This window comes from Choloepus didactylus, chromosome 9 (assembly GCF_015220235.1).
Source record: "Choloepus didactylus isolate mChoDid1 chromosome 9, mChoDid1.pri, whole genome shotgun sequence".
Classification (NCBI taxonomy): Eukaryota; Metazoa; Chordata; class Mammalia; order Pilosa; family Megalonychidae; genus Choloepus; species Choloepus didactylus.
The window spans coordinates 112106001-112122528 of record NC_051315.1 but is presented as its reverse complement, the minus strand read 5'-3'; the positions used below and the strand labels follow the sequence as shown (position 1 = coordinate 112122528).

At 43.1% G+C, this 16528-nt stretch overlaps 1 protein-coding gene and 1 pseudogene across 2 annotated transcripts in view; both read left to right on the top strand.

Moving 5' to 3' along the window:
• NHEJ1 (non-homologous end joining factor 1) overlaps positions 1-16528 on the top strand; it is a 101253-nt gene that overhangs the window by 21350 nt on the left and 63375 nt on the right. The gene's annotated exons all lie outside the window — the stretch shown is intronic.
• Positions 3818-5435, top strand: LOC119543989 (annotated as a pseudogene).

The window sequence follows — 16528 nt, the reverse complement described above, 5'->3', positions numbered from 1 at the left end:
CAACTTTTTTTCATCCTTACAACAAACCTATGACATAGGTTTTATATTATCCTCATTTTAAAGATAAAGAAACAGACTCAAGGACTAAGTAATCTGCTTATAGTCATTCAGCTGATTTACCTGTATTTGTCTTGTCTCAAATCCCATGCTCTGTCACCAAGGTGGGTGATCCATAGTGCCATGTGCAGAAAAGAGACCAAGGAAGAGTGATTGACTGACTGAGGGAAGATTATTAAGCTCTTTGTGATCTTGGGCAATATCTGCAGATAGCAGGAAGTTAAAGGATCCTGTGATAAAGCAATGGAGACAACGAGTATAGAACTCTAATCAGAGAAGTTCCACAATTTAAAGGAAATGAGAGATAGCTGGAGAGCTAAAAATAGCAGTAGGTTCAAGCAAAACCCTTTTTAAGATAGGAAGACAAAGATGAGTTTGAAGGCAAAGGAAATGTCAGTGGATGTTCCGGTTTGCTAATCTGCCATTATGCAAAATACCAGAAATGGATTGACTTTTATAAAGGGGGTTTATTTGGTTACAAAGTTACAGTCTGAAGGCCATGAAAATGTGCAAAAGAAGGCATCAACACAAGTATACCTTCACCGAAAGAAGGCCAATGGCATATGGAAAACCTCTGTTAGCTGGGAAGGCACAGGCACGTGGCTGGTATCTGCTCCAGGGTTCCGGTTTCAAGATGGCTTTCTCCCAGGATGTTTCTTCCTAGGTATCTGTGGTTATTCTCTTAGTTTCTTCCAGGCAAACTCCAGACTAGCAAAAGTCTTCAATGGCTCTCCAAAATGACTGTCTCAGCTGCAGCAGCACCAAGTACCTTCTGTTTGTTAGCTCTTTTATATGGCTCCAGTGATTTAATTAAGACCTACCCTGAATGGGTGGGGTAACTCCTCCATGAAAATTATCCAATCAAAGGTCTGGCCCACAGTTGATTGAGTCACATCTCCATGGAAACAATCAAAGGATTCCAACCTAATCAACACTAATATGTCTGCCGCCACAAGATTGCATCAAAGAACATGGTGTTTTAGGGGACATAATACATCCAAACTGGCACAGTGGAAAAGAAGAAATTTAAGCTGGTGAAGGGAAAGTGATGGTGTGAAAGCAAGGGCCCTATGGAATTGGAACAAAGTGGATGTCCTTCCTCTGGGATCTGTGGCTGGTGTGAAGGGATGGATGATGTTTGAAGACAGATGACTTGATTTTTCCTAATTTCTGGCATCTTTCCCCAGGAAATACAACCTTTTCATCCAAGAATTTTAAAGAACATTCAATTCTCCCAGCTTAAAAAGAAGGTCAGGTGGTTATATGACTTACATGTCAGGATAGAAGTAGTCAAAGAAAAGTACAAGCTGTATTTTGTCCCTCATCTGAACTCCCGCAACACTTTATATCTTTCCTTTCACTCATCACTTTTACCTTGTATTGTAAGAATTTCTAAACTTTTCTCCCCATTAGATTATAAACTTCTTAAAGGCAGAACTGTGTCTCGCTAATTTTGTTTCCTCTTCTGGACCTACCACAGTGCCTTTTGGATAGGAGATACATAATAAATATTTACTTAATGAGTGGTTACAGCTTAAAGGTCTTGGCATTAGTGGAGTCTTCACATCGGTAAATGTCTCTTGTTCTAGAAATGAAGAGAGAAAAGTGTCAAACAATTAACCTTTAAACTTTATGTGGTCTGCTAGCCTTGTAGCTTTAAACCTATACCTAAAACCTTTCTTTGTGTCCTCCACTTGTAGATGATATTTCTCTTAGGCAATAAGCCACCTTGAAATGTGAGTTCTGTATAGACACAGTCCTGTAGGTTGGAAGCTCAGATCTCCAGTGTTTAGGAATGAGACTGCAGGAATCAAGGCTATCATTTTATCTCCCATAAAGTAATTGTTAAGGAAGAAATTGACAGAAAGTGTCAGGGAGAGTTTTTTTTTCATTCTGTGTGGGAGATCTTTGTGTGTTATTTTTTTGTTTGTTTTTAATTTGTTTTTCTATTTAGAAGTTTAAACTTTTTGTGGGAAGTACTTTTTAAGCACCATTGAAAAATATTAAATGTGGTAGAGTCATACTGAAAAGTTAAAACATGGTTTCTGAGGGAGATTAGACTTTTGAGAGAGATTAGAGAACTGGAATTGACATGGATAAAAATACTATTCTAGATGCATAAAATATGTATGTTACCTGACAGGAGGGGTGTAGTAGATTCATTTGGATGGCATCTGGGGTTCATACCAGGCTAGTTTGAGTAAGGTGTTTCTGGAAGAGGTGAATCTTGAACTAAGAGTTTAAGAGGGATTTTGTGTGGTGAGTGGTTGCAGAAGGAATAACACAACTTGGTATTTATTCAGTTACACAGTCTGAGGGGCTGTCTCCCTCTGTGTGGTGGTTTGAGGGAATCCTTGGAAAACTCTTTGGTGGCTGTTACTCTTATGCTTGAAGACTTAGCTATTCTGATGCTGTACCTTGCCCTCATAGAATCTTTTGCTCCAAGGAACCACTTCTACTTTGATGTGAGTGAAGCTAAGAATGGGAAGAACTTTGAGAAGGGATGAAAATACAGCTTGGTAAAAGAAGGAATAGTTGATCATCTTAGCATTCAGTTTTCTGCATCCCCTAGCAGTTGGAGGATAATATGAAATTGTTGACTTTAGTGTGAGCACTAGGAGGTGCAAGCCTCAGAGTAAACCCCCCAAATTTGAGGTAAATAAGAATCAATATAAAATGGATGAGATTACCTGTCTTCAGAAGTAACCCACCCAACAGTTTGTAAATGTATTGCTTTTGAGACTAGGTTAGAAATCTCATCAAGGGCCTAGGCTAGTATCTCAGTGAAGGAAACGGTGGCATCTCAGATCTCTTATACAGAAAACAAGAGTCACAGAATCATATGAGCTGGAAGGGACTGTACCAATCTAAGGATGTATCAAGCCACTTTGTTTTACTTATGAGGAAGTTAAAGCCCACAAAGCTGAAAAACCTTTTATATAGACAAACAGTTGGCACCAGGACCCAGGGCTCTGAACTTTTCAGTTCAGTATTCTTCCATAGTGTCCCAGTGCCTTGCCATGAGTTACACAGCTACACTTGTAGCTCTCTGTGGGTGGTGGGCAAGACTGAGGCCCATTTAGGAGCCATGTAGAGACTCAATTTAATTAAGAGATAGAAAAGTAATCCAAGGGTAGACAACTCTGCCCCAAGTGTTGCCTCCTATCTTACTTCACATCCTTTTCTTCTAACTCTTGATGCTGTACACCCCTAGGCTCTTATAAACAACTTAAGAAAAACTCTTATATAATTCAATTATGATGTACCAAAAGAGAGGCAGAGTTGGTATAGAATGAAAAAAAAAAAAAAAGAACTACCAAGTAGTAACAATTTATTAATTTATCTAGCACGGTGCCAAAGCAATGATATGGTAGCTTGGAGATGAATGTTTGTCTTTTTCCCCAATGTAAATGAACCGTCCTCTAAAGCCGTTTGCCGAGTTTTGCTTTTTTTTCTGTGTTTTAACAAATAGTACTCTCAGTGTTTATTCAGATTCGAGGGAAAAGCAGCTGAAGATCTTCTAGTCACTGAAATGATATACCCCCCACCTGGTGAAGTAATAAATTAACACTTTAATTTCTAAATTAGTCTCTTCTGAGTTTAGCTAGCATTGGTCAATCCCCTAGAGTCTGATCATCCCTAAAATGAACTAATGAAAACAAAATTAGGCTGTGGTCCGGTTGGCGGCCTTTGCTGTAACTGTTGCTGCTGCCCCTTGAAAGCGCCAACTCCCCTACCCCTCTCCCCTGGTCCTGGCCCCTGTCTAGCAAACGTGAAGATGAGCAGCTCAGAGGAGGTAACCAGGATTACCTCCTGGATAACCTGGATTGCTCCCTGGTAATGAATTCTTCTGTGAAGTGGATGAAGACTACATCTAGGACAAGTTCAACCTCACAGGTCTCAATGAGCAAGTACCCCATTATTGACAAGCTCTAGACATGATTTTGGACATGGAGCCTGATGAAGAGCTGGAAGACAACCCTAACCAGAGTGACCCGATTGAGCAGGCAGCCAAGATGCTGTATGGATTAATCCACGCCTGCTACATCCTGACCAACCATGGCATTGCACAGATGTTGGAAAAATACCAGTAGGGAGACTTTGGCTACTGTCCCTGTGTGTGCTGTGAGAACCAGCCAATGCTTCCCATTGGCCTGTCGGACATCCCACGTGAGGCCATGGTGAAGCTTTACTGCCCCAGGTGCGTGGATGCATACACACCCAAGTCATCGAGGCACCACCACACAGACGGCACCTACTTCAGCACTGGTTTCCCTCACATGCTCTTCGTGGTGCAGCCCGAGTACCGACCCAAGTGGCCTGCCAAACAGTTTGTGTCCAGGCTCTATGGTTTCAAGATCCATCCGATGGCCTACCAGCTGCACCTCCAGGCCACCAGCAACTGCAAGAGTCTGGTCAAGACAATTCGCTGATTCCCCATCCTACCTGTCCCTCAGTGTTTGATGGCTCCATTCCTTCGCTTCCACCCCTTCAGGATCCCTTTATGGTTTTTAGTTTAAATTAAAGGAGTTATTATTGTAGTGGGAATATGAAATAAGGTGGAAGAAAAGGAAAAAAAAACACAAAAAAAACGAAATTAGGGACTCTGTACCTTTGGTGGCACATACAAAGTTATAAACTCCCCACAAGGCACTGTCTGAACAGCCACATGGGTCTCAGTCTACATATCTATGACTTTCCATCCCTAAGATTTCTTATTGAAAACACTGAACATTGGGGGCTGCTCCAACACCATCGTAGAATATCACCTGGCTTTGAAAACATCACAGACAAGTATTTGAAGAATGCTTATTGGATGCTGTGCATTTTATTCAGTGTAAGCCCCTTCATCAAACCTGATTAGAGAAGCCCTTTGTATTGTGGGAGGGAGATGTAGAAGGTCTAACTTGGAGGGGATCTCTCTAAGCACTCTCTTAATTCAGAGCTTCTCTTTCTTTGACTTCATCCACCAGTGAAGGAGGGAAATGTCAGTGCCCTTTTGCCTCTCTTTGTTTTCTCACACCCATTTTGGGAAAGTTAATGTCAGAGGGCTTCCCAAGGTTTTATTTCCCTGGTCTAGAAATCCATAATGCCTCAGAGGCTGAGGACTGGTTCCAGGTGTCCTGACCTGATCAGAATCATCTGGGTCCACTAGCAGTGATATACAGACCAACAGCCCCCCTCTCCTGAAACTGTGTCTGAGGCCTCAAGCCTGAATCAAATGACCATTGTCCTAGCCTCATATTGGGGCACAGAATGTCAGTTTTCAGCTTGTCCTTATATATAAATATAGGTCTCTCTAGATATAAAAAGTGAGAGTCTGTAAGTTGCTTTTTTTTCTATACCTCTTTTCATGGGACAAGCTAATGAGATGCATATCATTAGAGGGTTGATGTTTTGTGGGATGGAGCCTTTTAAACTGGATGTGCCTGGCTTAGTCATGGCAAATATTTACCAAAAAAAAAAAAAAAAAGACATACCATATAAAATTAGAGTTCTGAAAATAGTACTGAGAGAGGGAGAAAGAAGAAGAAGAAGAAGAAGGAAAAAAAAAACCAGGACAGAAAATACAGGCCAGTCTGTTTGGGGAAAAGGGAAAAAGATAAAATGAGAGAAACCTCGGCAGTAAAAACAGCATCGTGGTAAACAGACTATAAAAAAAGTTGTGACCTGCTTTCTGGCAGCCCTGGCGGCTGTTGAGCGGGCGAAGGTGGTGGAGCTGGCGTCTGTGTGGACACACGGTGCCCAGGGCGCACGACTCCCCTGGCCGCGCAGGGCGTTAAATTTAGCCACATAATGATGGGCCTGAGGAGCAGCCTCTTGTTGACCACACCGTAATTACTGCTTCACTTTATGAATTTTATTTTGCTTATTCTGTTTCCTCCTTCTTTGGCATGAAGGAGGCCTGGTGTGGGGGGAGTCCCACCCCCACATCCCTCCCCTTTCTGGACAAATGAGTCTTCATAGAAACTTGGGCTCTGGGGCCATCAGGAAAAGGAGTAAGCTTCCTTGATTAATCAGAGAGGGAGAAGGTTTGCTGGTGCCCAAGGCTCTTGATTTATCATAGTAAAATGGTAAGTGGGACTTGTTAGTCCTGTTTTGCAGAGCTCTTGGAGATAGTCTTGAAGACTTTGGTCTTAGGTGGCATGTTCACATGAGCCTGAGAAGCCGAGTCTTTTACTCTGCATGTACCCCCAAAAACTAGGCTCCGGGGTGGTGGTGGAGTTTCCTGTTTTTGGTCCTAAACTCCCTAGCTAGCTCCTGAGAATTTTAGGTTTGGCAACCTTCTGCTTCATGATGAGGTGCACTGTGTCAGATATGTTAATCTTGGTGATAACTGGGTTCTTGAAGCTGAGGATCTGATGTAATCAAGTGACCCTGTTCAGGGGACATAGAAGTACTTGTTCAGAATATTCAGTTGAAACCTCAACTATTGATCTTGTTGTGTACTTGGATGGACACCAGTCTTGATTTTAGGGTTAAAAATAGCATCGTTTGCTAGAACATACCATGGCCTTTGTCGGAGTAGTACTCTGAGGCTTAGTTTAACTTACAACTCTAGGGAAGGGGCCAGAAGCCCTTGGTTTCAGACCAAGAGTTCCAGGTTGGGGAGAGAAAGGGCATTCGATTTGTATGGAATAGGTGCTGGGTCATTGGGGATGAAATTCTTGAATGGTGACCTAGGCTGGCAGTACCTATGGCCCCAGAGTGGCCCTCCAACTGAGGAAGTGGTGGAAAAGGAAAAGCAAACAGGGGTTGTGGTCAGGGTACTGGCTTATTCCTCACTGGCCAGCACTGTCCTGTTTGTGTGTTGGGATGGTTGGGTTCCTCCCAAGGCCAGGCAAGAACGTGTCAAGGAGAGGCTTCTTGTGGCTCTTGTTTTCCCAAAACAAAGGAAGCTCCTTGCATTGCTGGAAGTCGTGTGCTTGGATGCTGAGTTTGTTATCGCCTGATAACCTGGCCACCAACCCCTGCCCTCCTCTTCACCTCACATAGCCAGTGGCTTAGTGGGAGCAGCTTCCTGTCCCTCATCCTAGCAGCAGATTCACCCTGTATCTTACCCAGAAAGAGGGGGAGGGAGGAAAGCTAGTGCTCCTACTCCCAGCCCTATTCCCTTCTCTTCCTATGATATCTTCTAAAACAGAGCTTTTCAAGATCATCTAATGGGTGGCCTTATTATACATGTGACTTGCCATGCAAGTTTGGCAACACTCAAACTATTCTATACCGTGTTCCTTGAGATGAGTCCTCTGAATGTATACTTGGATATCATGGCAATGTCAGATTGCTATGAAAGTTTTTAAACACTTACATCCAATTTTGGAACTTATCTCATCATGGATTAGTAAAAGAGAGTTCATGGACCAGCAACAGTTTTCTGTTCATACTTGGCATACCGTGATTTTAGAACCTTAAGACCTAGTGGACATAGGTCTTAAACCTGTTCAAGTGAGATGGATAGAAAAGGGAATTCTTAAGGCAACTTCAAGCAGTAAGAAGTAATCCAATCTCAGTTGCCAAGTCATGCTCTGATTCTGAGGTGAAAGGTGGTACTAGATGATTGTTAATGTTTCTTCCCTAGTGCTAACTCTAATTCTAAGGTTAAATGGTAAGACCAAGAGAAAGAGGTAATGACCATGATGATTTTCCTACATGGTATTGATTCTTAGCCTTCAACGGCAGCTCTAGGTGACTTAATGAGGTGAAGAAAAAAGATAAGGAATTGATGTTTTCATGTTTCATTTACTAGTATGTCATTATCATCTAGGTATGAGGTCTTATGCAGAGTGATCATGTGTTTGGTCAGCATTATCTTAGTCTTTTATTAGGAGGCCTCCAAAAATTGTTTCTAGAGGTTGAGTGATCTAGGATTGAGGAGAAAAGTAAATATTGGCAGAGTCAGGGAGTTAGAGATAAGAAATGGGCCTTGGATCAGAAATGTGGATTATTGGCAGGATTAGGTGATAGCCCTGGCTGGATGGTGAGGGAATACTATTCAAGCAAGGAGTTTAAAACCCCAGGTTAGGGGTTTTAAAAGACATCTAGTTGGAAAGGACTTACTGTGTGGTTAAAGGTTTTTCTTTGCCAGAAAGAGAGGAATAAGGGGAGTGAAAGGGAAGACTAGAAAGTAGGCCAAGAGGTTAAAGTACTGGAGAATCCCTACTGGCTTCCACTCTTGCTAAAGGAGAGAAGGAAAAGAAGTAGGTGCACTCTGAACCTCTGCCTCTTTTTCTGTTTTTAACACCCCACTCACCCCAGGGATCTACAATCACGAAAAGCAACCAGATGAAAGATACTGATTAAAGTAAATCTGGTCATGTGGCTTTTTAATGACCTTAGTGTTCAGTGGCTTCCTATTGACTTTAGGATAAAGCCCAGACTCGTAAATTAAACCATTAAGGCCCTGCATGATCTGGCCCCTACTTACCTCTCCATTTTCATCTCCCACTAAATTCTGCCACACTCACCACCTCCAGGCCCACTCCCTACCTTCTACCCCAAATCTACACCTTAGTTACAGTGAACTAGCTATTCTCCTGAGCCATGATGCTCTCTCTTATTTCTAGTAGTCCTTGACATGTGCTGTTCCTTCTGGAAATTCCCTGCCAGCACCACCAAACCTTTTCACCTGGCCAACTCTTATTCATCATTTGGATTTCAGTGAAGATGTCACTTCCTGTAGGGAACTTTCCCTGGCCCTCTGAGTTCAGTTTAGTTGCTTTTCTTATGTGCTACTTTATTTGCTCTATCACAGGGACATCAACACTATATTGTAATTTCTGGATTTCCTGGTTCCTTCCACTAGATGGTAAATTCCCAGAGGGCAGGGATATCATCTGTTCAGTTTAACTCATCCAATCCTTTGTAAATACTCAGTACATTTGTGTGGTGCTATGTATTTTGCAAAGGACTTTTATTATTTAATTTGATTCTTACAACTACTTGATGAAATGAGCAGACTTCATTGAGTAAAATTCAATGCAAATATATTGATCACCTACTCAGCGGTATAAAGCAGACTAAAAATAAAGAACAAATTTACATAGCGTGGTTTTTGTTGGTTTTAAATCCATGGGGGCCACTTCAGGATAAGGAGAAGGGATGGGTTAGCTCAGAGAAATTAAGTGACCCTGAGCCCTGTAAATAATTGTGTTGAAACCAGAACCTTGTCCTCTGACTTTCTAGTACAGAGCTTTTTTCCCCACTATCCTACACTCTCAGCGGCTTTGTTCTAATGAAGTATATTTGAGGAGAAAACTCAGAGAGCAAAAAGCATTCCTGTAGCTAATCTTAAATCTGTCCATTGAAATACTAGGAATGAAATAATAGAGAAATGACCAAGCACCAAACTTGAGTATCATCACGTAGAAGGTCAAGGGGAAATGTTGGGACCATTAGACACAGTAGAAGGTCAAACCCTTTGTGTTGGAGAGGGATCTGAAAAACACTGACATTTTCTGCTGCCAAAATGTTTTCATTGGGGCTACCCTTAGAATAGAATAGCCAAGTGGGATGACAACAGAACTGTGGGTGATACTTTCTGGCCCTCTTCCAATTCTAGTAATTCTTGAGGCACTGAACAAGGAAGGTAGAGAGAGGAGTGAGAACCTTTAGGGCTGCTTCTCAGCCCATATTATCCTTCAGCTTTTGGGAGCTGAAGTGAATTGGTATCACCCAAATCAGCAGAAGTCCAGGTTCGGCATTTTTCCTGGGTTCTGAATGGCCCTTGGGAATGGAAGAGCATGGCCCGGGTTCTCTCACCAGCAGGGATCAGCATCTCAGTCCAGACGCTCTTTGTCCAGCTATGTTTTCCCAGTGTCTCCTGGGGAATGATTCAGGGCCAAGGTGACAGTGGGTTTGGAGCCCAGATGAAAGGATCTCAGGGACCACAAGACAAGTTCCCTTGTGTGGTGGCTGGCTGGAAAGAGGAGGAGTGTGTGTGGAGGTCAGTGACGCAATTCCCCTGGCTCGCCAGGGATGGAGGAGGAGAAGGCTCGTGGTGTATCTCCTTATAAAGAGGCCCTTACCACATGAAGCAGGGGTGAAGGTGATCCCACTGTGAGTCACCCAGGAAGGGACGCTGTGTGCTTCAGAGCCCAGAAGAGAGGACTTGTGGATTTCCCACTCCTTCCTTCTATGATTTTATGTGTAATATGCGTTGCTTTAGTCACTAGCTGCTCTGCTTCTTTCTCCGTCTTCTAATCCATTTTTTCCACTCACTCTATACTATCCCATATCTGATGGACATGGGTTTTAAATCTATCAATTGATTCTTGATTTTTATAGTCTATCTGGGGTTCAGAATCTGTTGATTTCAAAAGACCCAAACCATACTAATTGTATTTGCCTTTGAGGAGATGACCTGGTGGCTCTTTGCCCAGCGCGTTCTTTCGTAGCTTGTGTTTGCTTTCCTCCTTATCTTCAGCCAAGGCAGGTACCATATCTTGGACTGGAATCTGAAGGGATTCTAGGGGGCCCCTGGATCCAATGGCCCCTCAGTTGAAGGCAGTTCTAGTCTGGCCTTTATTGAGGTCTGGGACTGCAGAGAGCTCTGGGAAGTATCCCTGTAATCAGCCAGCCACCAACCCCACACTGCCTTGTAATAAAGCAGCTCTATATTTGTTCTGTTTATAGTCTCCTCTGTAATAATGCCACAGCCCTCACTATTCTGTCTTTGAGGAGATTTTCTGGGTAATAGAGAATTTGAAATTTTAAAAAGGGTTGTAGACTCAGAAAAATGTTTTTATCTAGGATGTATCTTATGTTGGGAAGATGCCCAGAAAATCCAGGCAGCCAGTGCCCTTGGGAAAGAGAGTGTTGTGGTGGGTGTGTTGTGTGTGTATGCAACACTGTAGCTGTAAGGACCATGTGTGAGGAGGGGAGGTGTGAGAGCAGCTGCGGTGTGTGCTGTGTGACTGTGGAAGGTGTGGAGTGCACTGCTTTCGTGGTGGTGGCTGGTAGAGTGTGTGGTTGGAGTGAGCAGTGTGCAAGATGTGCAAAAGGGGCCAGTGCGATGATGGAAAACCCTGTTTGGGCAAATGTCAAAACTGTCAGGTATGTTGGATGGTGAGAGTTAGAAATTTAGTCCCAGAATGGAGCCTTTTAAAGCTCACATTCCATTCATTCTTTCAAGTGATGTCCCCTTTACTCTGGGCCCAGCCTTTTCAGGAGGCTCCAAGGTTTGGCTGACATTCTTTGTTCCTCTTTCCTATTCCTCCCAGTTCCTCATCTTTTTTTGTTAACCAGGAAGAAGTCAGAGGACACTGTTACAGGACACGTTACTGGGGGTGGTTAACAATAAGCCACCTTGATCTAGGTGAGTTGAGTGCTGGCCTGATGTTCCAGGCTGAAGGCTTTGAAGTTTGCCTAGCGTGGTAAATACTGGGAGTTGTTGCCAGGGCTATTGCTAACAATTCTGATTCCACAACCCACCCCCCCACCTCCCCGTCTCTTTACCTCTACCCACCCCCTCCCCCCAGATTCTATAAATACTTTATTATATGGCACTAGTAAAAACTTCAAGTATTTCTTTTTATTAGAGCTACATAATATGGTAATTGTGTGACAGAACACAGACCCCGTGAGCAGCCCCCACCCTCTTCCTAGGTGTGGCCTCTCACCACCTCAGCTTGGGCTAGGCCCACAGGCCCCTCTGTGCCTCTTGAGTGTGTGGAAAGGGGGCGGGGGCAACTTTTCAGGCAGAGCTAAGGGGTCAAGTCCTTAGAGTAGGATCTGCCTAGAGGAGTAGAGAGGTACTTTTCTAGTTTTAAGTGCAGTCTGACCTGGTTTGTGAGTGTAGCAGGACTCTTAGGATTAGCATTATTCCCAATCACTGCATGGGGTCACTTAACCCACCTTTCCTTTTAACAGTTCTGTCACGCAACATAAAAGGAGGATTTGAACCTAGACCCGTGGCCAGGGTTACATGGGTTTCTTTGGTCTGCTCTGGTTCACAGTATTTCCAGTTTGTTTTCCTTGATAATAGTCATCATTCTTCTGATGTCTCCTGGGTTCAGTATCTGTAGGTGCTAAAAGAACCTAACACCTTCTATCTTTTGCTGCTCCAACGCCAGAACATCTTTCCTCTTGACCCGGAGCCGTTGGTCTCTGTGTCAACTAGTCTCATGGGGAGTTTGGAGCTGGAAACCCCCCAGTCTGTAGAACTTCCATTACTGTTAATGTTTGGTCTGCTAAATGTATATTTTGTTGCTTAATTGAGCCTCACTGTTTGATTCTGGTTTTTGTCCTGTGTGATCTGACTCTGAACTTTTCCTGTCCCTCTGCTGAAGCTATTGAACTAGGTCAGTGTATGCCTACCTGTTGTTCTCTGAGTGGAGTAGAATTTCCTCTTTACATCCTAACTTCTATAAAGTTTGGGAATTGGGGATTCCTGTCTGGGTAGCAGTTAACAGAGTCCCCAGTCCTTGGGGCACATCGTTTAGTCCTTTCTTAAATACACTTGTGCTCAGTGTTTGCGTAGGGGCCAATCCCCAAACTGGATGCTGCTGACACTCTCTCCTCCTGAGGATGTATGGGCATATGCTCTTCCCACCTTTTGGACCTAGCCAAGGTTAATATTAGACCTTCTAGCTGGTTTGCCATTCCCGAAAGCCACAGGGTGTTGTTAATATTCATGTGACCGCAGAGGCTCATCAATATTCATGAGGATCTGCACTCTTCCTTCAGGCCCTTAGCTTGCAGAAAACAGGAATGATCAGAGTTTATAGAGTTTCTAGAACTTAAAACTAACCCTATTTCCTGGAGTCTCTTGAGGAGGAGGCAAACCTGAAGAGTAAATGTCTGCGCCAAGAGAAAAAGTTTTCATGCCAATATTCTGAACTGGTCTGACCACTTAGTGTAGTTGTGCTGGATAGCTCTTATTAATGTTATCATCCTTATCCAGCATTTATTGAATACCACTGGGTTTAGGTTCTTGTACTAGATACTATATGTGGGGGGTGGGGGTGGGGGAGGGTGTAGCATTTTTAAGTAGTGAGTACTAGGAATACAAAATAATTGACCTGTTCCCTGCTCCAAGAAGCATATGGACCAGAAGAGGAGACAGATAAGTGTGCAAATGCTTGTATTACAAGCTGAGAGTGTTGTAATAGAGATGTACCCAAAGTGCTGAGCAAAGACAAATGAGGAAGTAATTCTCCATGGGGAAGTTAGTGAAGAATTTCTATGGAGTTCTTGAAAAGACGGTGGATTTAAGAAGGTAAAGTAGAATTTTTTTATGACTCCTTTAATAATACTCAAGAAGGCACACAGCCCCCTCCTTGTCTGTCTGCTTACCAACCTTGGCTGCCACTCCCTTTGTCAGATGCCTTAGCGATTCCAGTCTCTTATTTAATAAAACTTCTTTCCTGTGAAGTACACTTCTTCTCCCTAGATGTAGAAAATTTACCGTTTTTTTTTCTGAAAGGGTTAACTAGTGAGAGCTCCCAACTGTGATATAGTCTTTGGAATAGTTTGGGTATTTAAAAAGAGGAACATCATTTCAGATTGTACAACTAAAAGAATAGTATGAGAGCCTAAGGCTACCCTCCCATTGCATTTAACACTATTTAGGCTCTTAGGATTTTGTTGCTGTGTCTGAAAGATGTGTGTGTGTGGGGTTGCTTAGCAAATCATAGGAAAATCATGACAATGATTAGAATAAAAAAGAAAAGTCCAAGGAAAATGGAATTACTTAGTCCAGAGAGTAGATTGAGTGAGAGCTCAATTTTTTAAATATGAAAAATTAGCATGTATGGGATGATAAATGGCTCTTCTGCATTTCATTCAACATAGGTCAAGAAAGGATGAAGTTGAACTGTAGCAATAAGGATGTAGTTAAAACAGAGATAATTTTTTACCTAACTAGAATATGGTACTAGGGGAAGCTTCAGAAACTCCTTTCCTGGAGTTCTTTAAGATTCTTTCCTTAATGACCTGTGTAGTAGAGTCCTGCTTGGGAACAACTGGAGAACCAGCTGAAGAGTGGACATGGCTAGCCCTAAGACTCCATGTTTCACTTTCCATTCCTATCAATTTACTGAATATGCCAGGGCCTATCAGAAGCTCCTCTGTCTTCTGTAAGATGACAATATTTTGATGAAAATATTTTGATATTTTTGATGCAGCCCCACAGATGGCCATTTGGGAAAATATTTGCATCTCATTTAAGCTGTCAATCCCAGATACTGACTAGCTCCCACCTCTCCTCCATACTTTGTACACTGAAGACCTGTAAGTCTTGAGGGCTGAGGAAGCTGATCTTGGTAGCTGGCATGCAGTTCCTAGGTTGGGTCAGGAATGGGTTTTAGGGAAAAAAAACTTGGCCATAAGGAATATTAGGAAGGAAGAATATTAACAGTTTTTTTTTTCTATACCTATTCGTTATCTCACTCTCTGTTTATTCTTCCTTTTACATTTCTTCCTCTGTTTCATTATAAAGTCTGTTTATATTTGTCTTTATCTTTGCTATTCACACGTGGTATTCTTTAAGATGAGTGAGAAATTTCTAAACTACCTTAATGGGTCAGATAAATGATACTAGAATATTGGCTCCATGGCATTAGGAACCTTGTGTGTCTCACTCACCAGCCGTGTACTTCCAGTAGAAGCTCAAGAAATATTTTTTAAAAGAATGAGCAAATATTTACATGAACTGACTTCTCAGTGAGTTTATTACTTATTAGAATGTTTACCCAGAGTGAGGACCATAGGGATGGTAGAGCAGTATAAGAGAGCTAAGTCATTGCTTATTGGGTGGTACTGCTTTCATTCTATGTTGGTGACAATAGCTCATGTGGTCTAGGTGCAAAATTAGAATATCTACCTAAAATCAAGAAAACCAAAACAGTGTGATATAGAATAATTTAAAAATCATTAAATCCTCAATATTTTTTAATGTGTGGACTATGTTAGAGAAAAGACCTATTGAATAGTCACAATTCTCAAATCAGAAAGAATCTTGGAGAAGGAACATCACAGACTAATGGCTGTAAGACTGAAAATAAAAACCCAGTGAGACAGTTTTGGCTAGTTGGAGTTCCTAAGACATTTGTCCTGGGAAACAGGAGAAGGGTAGATTTCTCCATTGTGCTCCATAGCAGTAGTCACTTTGGTAGAAGTAATGGTTTCTCTTCTCTTGGATTCCATTCCTTTAGGACTTATAATGAATTAAGGATGGTAAATTTGATGTCCATCCCGTTCAAGGATCTCATCTTCTCTTAGCTGTCAGAAAAGGACAGCAGGTGGCGCCAAAACATTGTCATACTTCTTGTCCTGGCCGGGGAAAATAATTGGGATTGAGAGGGGAGATTCTCTTTTGCATTGGGCGTGGTGGAGTGGGGGATTGGCACCATAGCTCTGGCCAAGGTAAGAAACTCGTTTGGGCTTAGTACCTGCTAGCTTCCTGTTACCCAGGATCTTTCCCGCCAATATCCTACTTTGGTGAGAAGATTGGTGGGGAGAAGGGGATCCCCACAAATCAAAGAGTGGGAAGAGAGCTGATTCTCTTTCTGTCCCTGACATGACTAGGTCTCCGTTAAGGCCTGATTCTACCAGGTTCCATGGTTTCTAAGACCTTTGCCTCATTCTGGAGCCTCTTTTTCCTTTCTGTGAATTTGTTTCTATCTTTTGACACACTTCCATCTTGTGATACTTTTCTTGTGACAAGATACTTTCCTTATGGATAGATTTCTTTTTTTCCCCTGACCTCCATCCCAGTTTCTCTGGGAGGGTGGTGTGGGGTTAAGAGAGTGGGGAATGGAGAACCCTGGCCCATGAACTAATTTAAACTGGAGGTGCTGGTTGGGAGAGTGGAGGAAAGACAGGGAAAGCTGGTTTATCAGAGGCCCTTTGGTTCTAAGAAGGAAGCGGTGCACTGACAAGACTTAGGACACCAAAGCAGTGTTACAAGTCACCTCAGGACCTGCCAGAAGTCAGAGTCTGTTTCTTTAGCTTCGATGTTGTGATGCAGGCACAGGCTGGCTCCTACTCTGATTGATTCCCACTGCCTAGTTGTTAGTGCTCCTCTAGCATTGTCCCCGACGCCCCTAATTTCCCCACTCCCTTCATAAAGCCGCCGGGCTGTCTCCAGCCTTCATTCCTTGAGCTTGTTCTTTGGGCCTCCCCCTTTCTCTGGGGCGGGTTTAAGGGCTGGGCGGAGCTGGCCGCTGAATCCCCTGTGGCCCCTTTGGTTCCTGGTTCTATATATATCCCTGTCCTTTTCTGCAAAGGGTTTGATACGGCTTTATGGGCATTTCCATCCACTTTACAGACACAGCCATCACAGAGGTGTGTTTCACCCGAGAAACCTCAGAGGAGCCTGGCCTGTAGCGGACTCAGTCTGGCCCCCTGAATCGAGGCTCTCTTCTCTTCTTGCCCTCCCCCAAGCCTCCCCCCATCTCCCCACTGCCTACCCCCAAGTGAATAACAGAGCTCTGGGGAGCACTCAGCCTCACTGGCAGAGCATTTTGGA